The 8,750-nt window shown below is 40.3% G+C and overlaps 1 long non-coding RNA gene across 1 annotated transcript; it reads left to right on the forward strand.

Moving 5' to 3' along the window:
- The first annotated feature begins 268 nt into the window (after positions 1 to 268).
- LOC107803722 (uncharacterized) lies at positions 269 to 1,982 on the forward strand. The gene is made up of 2 exons (XR_001652065.2): positions 269 to 384; positions 1,722 to 1,982. It is a non-coding gene; the product is annotated as an uncharacterized LOC107803722 (long non-coding RNA).
- The last annotated feature ends 6,768 nt before the right edge of the window (positions 1,983 to 8,750 follow it).

Consider the following 8,750-nt stretch of genomic DNA (forward strand, 5'->3'; position numbering starts at 1 on the left):
AAATATTTCATGAGGTATGTCCTATATTGTGCAATATCAATTTGATCCAATATTGCTTATTCAATTAGTAGAATTTTTTATTTAACGTAATAGAATTTTCTTTTATATAGAAAATAGAAGTTGGTCGACCAAGGGAAAAATTATTATTTTACCTTACCATTTTATTTATTTATTTTATTTCTATTTCTCTTGGTTGATTATGGGAAAATATGTCATTTGGTTCCCTAAATAAATACTACTAATCTGTTTCGCCATTTCTCTAATGATAGACACAACAAGAAACCCTCAATTCTTTCATTTGCTTTTAGGATTTTATGCTCTCGACACTTTTAAGGACTAATCTTTAATTCTCTTCATCACCTCAACGGGCTCTTTCAATTTCGGGTAAGCTTTTCTCTCAATTTTTGCTTTAATCTTCCTTCCAATTCTTTTTAAATTTCTTAATTTCATGGCTGAAATTCATAGTTGTTTTTCTACTGTGTTCTTGTTCATATGTTCGTCTCCTTCCTTTTGTTTCTCTCTTTCATCCTTAAAATGTTACTTTTGCATAATCTCTTTATGTTTCTTCATATTTTCAAAGACTTATTTTTTCAATTCTTTATATCTTCTCAGCTGGGTTGTTCTAATTCCAGGTATTTTGCCCCAATTTCTTTCAATTTCTCTTTAGACTTCTGAATTTCATTCCTGGAATTCGTGGCTAATGTCTGTAATAGTGAAAGCGGTAGATCTTCGAAAGGTTTTCTATGCGTAAAATATAGTTGGGAGACCGAGATAAATTACGATAGATTATAGTAGTAATTTCATTTGCTTTTGACTTCTTTTTGAATTTCGAAAATGTCCCTTCAAATTTTGTTATATCAATCTTATGGTTCACTTTTTCGTTTTCAATTATTAAAAAGGTAACTTTCTATTTTCATCTACCGTCAATTCTTCCATTTACTCTTCTCTGTTACTATCTTTCGTAGAAGCTTTATTATAGTTATCGATTGATTGAAAATTTTATAATTATAAATGATCATATTTTTAAAATATTCTGCTTCTTATTGTCACATTAGTTCTTTTTGAGTGAGTGCATTTTAATTGGTGTTACTTCAACTTCGGTATTTTTTTACCAAAGAGTGATCATCTAGGTTGAGAGAGGAGTCAATATTGCTTAATCTCTTTTTTTTTTACACAATAAGAAAGAATTTGGGTTCACAATACATCTTCATGCTCAACATGATGCACCAACCTCAGGAAGTTTTACTTCTAATCTTATAGAGTTCCTGATGATGCTTACTCTAAGTCTTAGTTGAGAAGTCAGATGGAACTTACTCTAAACCTCGGTTGAGAACTCTGATTGCATGCATTCATAGTCAAATGATAATGAAGTATTTGCAGTTACATGTAAGTTTGAATTTTACCTCTATGCGATTGATGTTTTCTATAAGAAATACAACTGAGGAAGTTTTCATTGAAAACTTTTTGCATTACTTAATTAGTTTAACTTTTCAGCAGACAATTTGACAGAGATTGCAAATTTCTGAGGGCTGGGTGAATCATGAATTATAGTTTTTGGGTTGATGATATCTTCTAATATGATAAATTTATGATATAGGTGGCAAAGTTTTTCACCTTTCTTCTTGCCCTGTATGCTATAAATTTGTGGCATATTATTGTAAATTGGTATTATTATTAATTTTAGCCAAGAGCACTAAATTGAATCTCTTCTTGCTTTTCAGGAAAAAATATACATATAGAGTGAGAATTTCACACATACCTATCGTTTCCTTGAAGTTGATTTACAAGGCATGTATCGAGTTTTTACAACCAGTATGAATGGCTCATTTACTTTTTATTATTTTGAGCTATTGGGAAGTTATTTTTACGCAAATAATTATAGAAAAAAAATCTATCTGATAATCCTTTGTAACTTTCACCTATTATTTTTCAAGTGCTAACAATTCTTTTAAAATTAAATAGACTGTAGAAAAGCAGTGCAATATGTCTTCTTATTAGTGATGCACACCTTTAAAGAAAATAATACTTCTTATTTCCTTTTTAATATTTGTGTCTGTATACCATTTAGAACTATATCGTGTATCGCTATTATGAGACAAATAGTCTTGTGACTATTAATGATTCTCCATGTAATTGAGGTTAGTTATTGTAACTACTAAGAGTTGGCTTTGTTTGTTGTTAAAATATTTTTGGGTAGTTTAGAAGACAGCATTTGTGAAAAGGCTCAAGTGAAGCAATGTCTTATTGTCGAGTCACTCAGAAGAAGCTTACCGGATTATTGCGCTTCAAATACTTTATGAAGTCAAGGCAGTAAACCATCTTGATATGTTCCTTTATTTCATGTTCTTTTGGTTCATATCTCTCAGCTTTAGTTGAATTCTAGAACGTTGTCAAAACTGTTGAAACTACCAACATTGATTCATTTAAGTTTGGTCCCTAATTTGTCATTTTGGTCTGATATTCATGTCTCAGCACATGTTGCTTTGTACTGAGATATTTTTCAGGATCACAAGCATCAAACCTTAAGGTACTGATAGATTCTACACCTCAAGGGAGATAAATATTTTTGGTTAATTTAAGAGTTACACGCAGTTGGTGATTTGTCAAATCAAAAGAAAAATTCTTAATCTTCATATTAATACATCACAATAACTTCATTTTATCAAATGAATGACCCTTAGAGTGTGAACCAAATCTTATAAGTTTTAATATTTGAAATACAATATCTCGTGATCTTCATGCATAATGCACACCAAGATATTGTTTTAGCCTTGAGGATAGAACTATTGTCTTATATGGCTCTTGAAAGAACCAAATAGAAAATGCTTTTGGAGTTGAACTTTTTAATGTGTTTCTTTTTCATTTACATTTTCAACAGATCAATCATAAGAAAGTCTTTGTGTTGTGAATGACAGGTTTGGCGAGATCTAACTGTCAAATGATACTGGCTTATTTTTTTTTTGCTAAATACCTCACTCTAAATCCATGTTTAGAGTATTTCAGTAATCCAATGTAACGATCCGGCCGATCGTTCGGAGAGTTATAGCCCTATTTTCATCATTTCTATTTTCTTTATGCTCTTAAGCTATATTATAATATACCGGGTTAGTTGGTTCGAGTCTGGAGTGGTTTCGGAGTGAAATGAGACACTTAGTCTCTAAAGTAGAAACTTAAGTTGGAAAAAGTCAATTGAATATTGACCTATATGTAACGATCTCGGATTTGAATTTTGATGGTTCCGTTAGCTCCGTTAGGTGATTTTGGCTTAGGAGTGCGTACAGAATGTGATTTGGAGGTCCGTGGTAGAATTAGGCTTGAATTGGCGAAATTGAAAATTTGGCGATTTTTGGTCGGCAGTGAAAATTTTGATATTGGGGTCGGAATAGAATTTCGGAAGTTGAAGTAGGTTCGTAGTGTTATTTGTGATGTGTGTGCAAAATTTGAGGTTATTCGGACGTGGTTTGGTTGGTTTCGGCATCGGTTGTCGAGTTTGGAAGTTTAGAAGTTCTTAGGCTTGAATCCGAGGGTAATTTGGTGATTTGATGTTGTTTTGAGTAATTTGAAGGTTTGACTAAGTTTGTATGTTGATAAATGACTTGTGGGTATTTTTGGTTGAAGTCCCGAGGACCTCAGGGTGATTCCGGGTGGTTAACGGATTTGTCAAAGTTGGAAAATGCAGCTGAAGCTGCTTCTACTGATATTTCCGCACCTGGAGAAGGGGGAGTCGCAGGTGCGAGGGTCGCAGGCGCGGAAGGTGGTCGCAGATGCGGAATTTTGGAAGCTGGGGATCGAGCGCAGGTGCGCAAGCTTGGCCGCACCTGCGAGCCCGCAGGTGCGAGGAATAAGGCGCATGTGCGGAGTTTGGGTGTTTAAGTGACTTGCGCAGGTGCGGTTGTTGGCACCACAGGTGCGGTCGCGCGGGTGCGAGAAGCCTGGGCTGAAGGTACATATTGCACACTTCGCGAATTTTGGTACATTCTTCACCATTTCTATTCGGTTTTGGAACTTTTGGGAGAGATTTGAAGAGGGAATCAAGGGGGTTTTCATTGAGGTAAGTTGCTTGAGCCGTAATACTCGTATATATGGTGATTTTTCGTTGTTTAATCATGTCATTAGTGAAAATTAAGGGTTAGGGCTTGAGATTTTTGGAGAAGTAATTTAAGGATTTGAAGGACCAAACGATGTCGGATTTTGATGAATTTGATATGGTTAGACTCGTGAGTGAATGGGCTTTCTAGTTTTATAAATTCTGTCGGATTTCAAGACGTGGGCCCGGGGGCCGGGTTTGAGCCAATTTTCAGGTTTTGATCTAATTTTGTAGTTTTTCTTGTAGAATTCATTCCATTAGCGTGTATTGATGGTATTGTACTGATTGTGAATAGATTCGGAGCAGTTGGAGGCCGAGTCGAGAGGCAAGAGCATCGCAGAGTAGGGATTTGATCGGTTTGAGGTAAGTAACGATTGTAAATCTAGTCCTGAGAGTATGAAACCCCGGATTTCGTATCATTCTACTATTTTGAGGCGACGCACATGCTAGGTGACAGGCGTGTGGGCGTGCACTGAAGGGGATTATGACTTGGTTCATCCCGTAGCAACTGTAAAGTTGCATATTTTATTGAAACTATATGATACTTATATGTTTTAGAAAGCGTTTCTGTAAATTTGGGTTGAATGCCATGTTTGGGCCTTGTGCCAGTGCTGTTTGGACCCTTAGGGGCCTTTTCTTACTATCCTCTCACTGTTTTCGATTGAAAATCTATACTCAATCATGATTATACTTATTTACTGCATAGCTCAGTGTTATTACTCTATTTCGATGCATATAAATGTTGTTTTGGGTTGAATGCCCTATTTTTACTGAAATGCCCGAGTGGCTTGAAAGGTTTATGACTGAGTGAGGCCGAGGGTCTAATTTGTAAGGATATTTATGGGATCGGGTTGCACACCGCAGCATGTTCGATATAGGCTAAGGGCCTGAGTGATTTATGCCATGCTTTGGCTTGATATAGCGCTTGGGCTGAAGGAGCCCCTTCGGAGTTTGTACACACCCCTAGTGAGCGCAGGTACCTACTAAGTGCGAGTGCCGAGTGCTGAGTAACAGGGAGGCATGAGTGATTGTGAGATATGCCCGAGTGGCAAGAGTGATTGTGAGGTATGCCCGAGTGGCAAGAGTGTTTGTGAGGTTTGCCCGAGGGGCTGTATATGAGTGATGCTTTGCCCGAGGGGCTGTTTATGATTTCATCATTTTTGCTCACCTTTGCATTTTTTCTCTGTTTGAAAACTGTTGAAAAATATCCTTAAATGATTTTTACTGGAACTGGGTTTAAACGAGATATTTCGATTCAAATCATGATTTTAAAAGCATGAAGTATTTTACTGAGATTTCATGATATGAACGTTATATGCTTTATTGTTCGTCACTACTGCTCGGTCTTTATTTATTTTTATTACTTACTGAGTTGGCGTACTCACGTTACTCCCTGCACCTTGTGTGCAGATCCAGGTGTAGCTGGAGACGGTAGCGGTTGTTGATTATTCTGATTGCAAATTTTCTCGGAGATAGCAAAGTAGTTGTTTGGCGATCGCAGCCCCTGCTCTTCTCCCTCTTATCTTCCTCTAGTTGTAATTATCTATTTTCCATGCTGAGTTAGCCTTGATATTGTTAGACAGATTATAGTAGATGCTTATGACTAGTGACATCCCGATGTCGAGCTTTTCTTTTCCGCACTTTTGTTTGATTTGAACTCCTTTACAAAGGTTTTTAAGCTAAATAGCCTTGGAAATATCCTTGAAATGAAAAATATCAGTTTGTTTTTAGAATGAGTTGGCTTGCCTAGTACCACGATAGGCGCCATCACGACAGGGGTTAGTTTGGGTCGTGACAGATTGGTATCAGAGTGGTGGTTGCATAGGTCTCACGAGTCATGAGCGGGTTTAGTACAGTCTTGCGGGTCGGTACAGAGACGTCTGTACTTATCTTCGAGAGGCTGCAGAACCTTTAGGAAGATTCCACATTCTTGAATTCTTGTCATGCGAATCTGTTGATTCTAGTAACTAAACATTTGTTGTTTCATTCTCTCACAGATGGTGAGGACTCGTACTACCGGTCAGGAGGGCCTGCCACTAGTACCACCAGCCAGGGTCGCGAGAGGCCGAGGCCACGGTAGAGGCCGTGGTAGGGGCAGAGGTGCAGCCCGTACAACAGATGGGGCAGTACCTACAGATCCACCAGTTGTCTCAGATCAGGACCAGATTCCAGTTGTTGATGCACTAGCTTAGGCACCACCTGTGCCCATTGTGATTCCAGGCCTTCAGGAGGCCCTAGCTCAGATTCTGACAGCGTGTACCGGCCTTGCTCAGGAAGTATCTATCTCAACGGCCGCAGCCACTTCTCAGGCCGGGGGAGGCACTCAGACTCCCGTCGCTCGCACACTCGAGCAGGTTGTTCAGGGACTTCAGACACCGGAGGCACCACCAGACCAGCGGTTGCAGTTGCTCAGGATTATGTGGTTTCTGCTATGCCTAAGGATGATCAACGTAGGTTGGAGAGGTTTGGGAGACTCCATCCACCACCTCTCAGTGGCACAGAGAGAGAGGATGCTCAGGACTTTCTGGACAGGTGTCAGAGGATACTCCGTACTACTGGTATTCTGGAGACTTGTGGTGTCTCATTCACTACTTTTCAGTTTTTTGGGGCTGCACTTAGATGGTGGGAGACTTACGAGAGGCGTAGGCCTGTTGGCGCAGCACCCCTTACTTAGCAACAATTCTCCGTGGTCTTTTTGGAGAAGTTCGTACCTCCGTCCCACAGGGAGGAGCTGCACAGACAGTTTGAGCGGCTTCGCTAGAGTGATATATCTGTGATGCAGTATGAGATACGATTCTCGGAGTTGGCATGTCATGCTATCTGGTTGGTTCCCACATACAGGGAGAGGATCATGAGGTTTATTGATGGTCTCACTTATCAGCTACAGTTGCTCATGACCAGAGAGAGGGTTTCGGGTGCTACTTTTGATGAGGTTGTCGACATTGCTTGGCAGATTAAGATGGTTCACGGTCAGGAGAGGATTGAGAGGGAGGCCAAGAGGCCTCGTGGTCAAGGTGGATTCAGGGGTGCTCCTTTTGGGGGTCAGTTTCAGCACGGTAGAGGACATCATTTCAGACAGGCTCAGTCAGCTCGGCCATTTAACCGTGGTGCATTATCTGGCCATGGTTCTCACAGTTCTTATTAGGGACACTCATCATTTAGTGCCCTTCCAGCTCAGAGTTCATCCCATACTCCACCAGTTCAGGGCTCCTCTATGCCAGGTTCTTCTACTGGTTATCCCGGTGCTAGGGGTTCCCTTCAGTTCCCTCCACCAGCACCAGGGAGTTGTTTTGAGTGTGTGGAATTTGAGCATATGTGGAGGCATTGTCCTCATCATCATAGAGGTCTATCTCGGCAGAGGAGTCAGCCTTCGACTTCAGCACCAGTTAATTCACCACCCGCCCAGTCAGCTCGGGGTGGAGGTCAGTCAGCTAGGGGTCGCCCTAGAGGGGGAGGCAGATCAGGGGGTGGTCAAGCTCGTTTCTATGTCATCCCTACCAGACCAGACACTATTGCTTCAGATGATATGATTACAGATATTGTCTCAGTTTGTCACAGAGATGCCTCAATATTATTTGACCTTGGTTCCACGTATTTATATGTTTCCTCATTTTTTGCTCATTTTCTAGATTTGCCTCGTGAGTCTTTAATTTTATCTGTTCATGTATCTACTCCTATGGGAGATACTATTGTCATGGACCGCGTATATCGATCATGCGTTGTGACTATTGGGGGTCTAGAGATCCAAGTGGACCTTTTGCTGCTCGGTATGGTCGACTTTGATGTGATATTGGGTATGGATTGGTTATCTCCATGTCATGTTGTTCTAGATTGTCACGCTAAGACGGTGACATTGGCTATGCCGAGAATTCCGAGGGTTGAGTGGAGTGGTTCTGTAGATTATGTACCAAGTAGGGTGATTTTATATTTGAAGGCTCAGCGCATGGTTGAGAAGGGTTGCCTATCTTATTTGGCTTTTGCGAGGGATGTTAGAGCAGAGACTCCTGTTATTGATTCTGTTCCGGTGGTACATGATTTTCCGGATGTGTTTCCTGTAGACCTGCTGGGCATGCCGCCTGACAGGGATATTGACTTTGGTATTGATTTGGTGCCAAGCACTCAGCCCATTTCTATTCCACCGTATCGTATGGCACCGGCGGAGATGAAGGAATTGAAAGAACAACTTCAGGAACTCCTTAATAAGGGGTTTATTCGACCTAGTGTGTCAATTTGGGGTGCACCGGTTCTATTTGTGAAGAAGAAGGATGGTTCCATGAGAATGTGTATTGATTACAGGGAGTTGAACAAGGTCACAGTCAAGAACAAGTATCCTTTGCCTCGTATTGATGATTTATTCGACCAGCTTCAGGGAGCGAGGTTGTTCTCCAAGATTGATTTGAGGTTTGGTTATAACCAGCTGAATATTCGGGATTCAGATATTCTTAAGACAGCTTTCAGGACCCGATATGGCCATTATGAGTTCTTAGTGATGTCTTTTGGGCTGAACAATGCCCCAGCAGCGTTCATGCATTTGATGAACAGTGTAATCCAACCCTATTTTGACGCATTCATTGTTGTATTCATTGATGACATCCTGGTGTACTCTCCTAGCCAGGAGGAGCATGCTCAACATCTGAGGATTATATTACAGAGATTGAGGGAG

This window comes from Nicotiana tabacum, chromosome 4, assembly GCF_000715075.1.
Source record: "Nicotiana tabacum cultivar K326 chromosome 4, ASM71507v2, whole genome shotgun sequence".
Lineage (NCBI taxonomy): Eukaryota > Viridiplantae > Streptophyta > Magnoliopsida > Solanales > Solanaceae > Nicotiana > Nicotiana tabacum.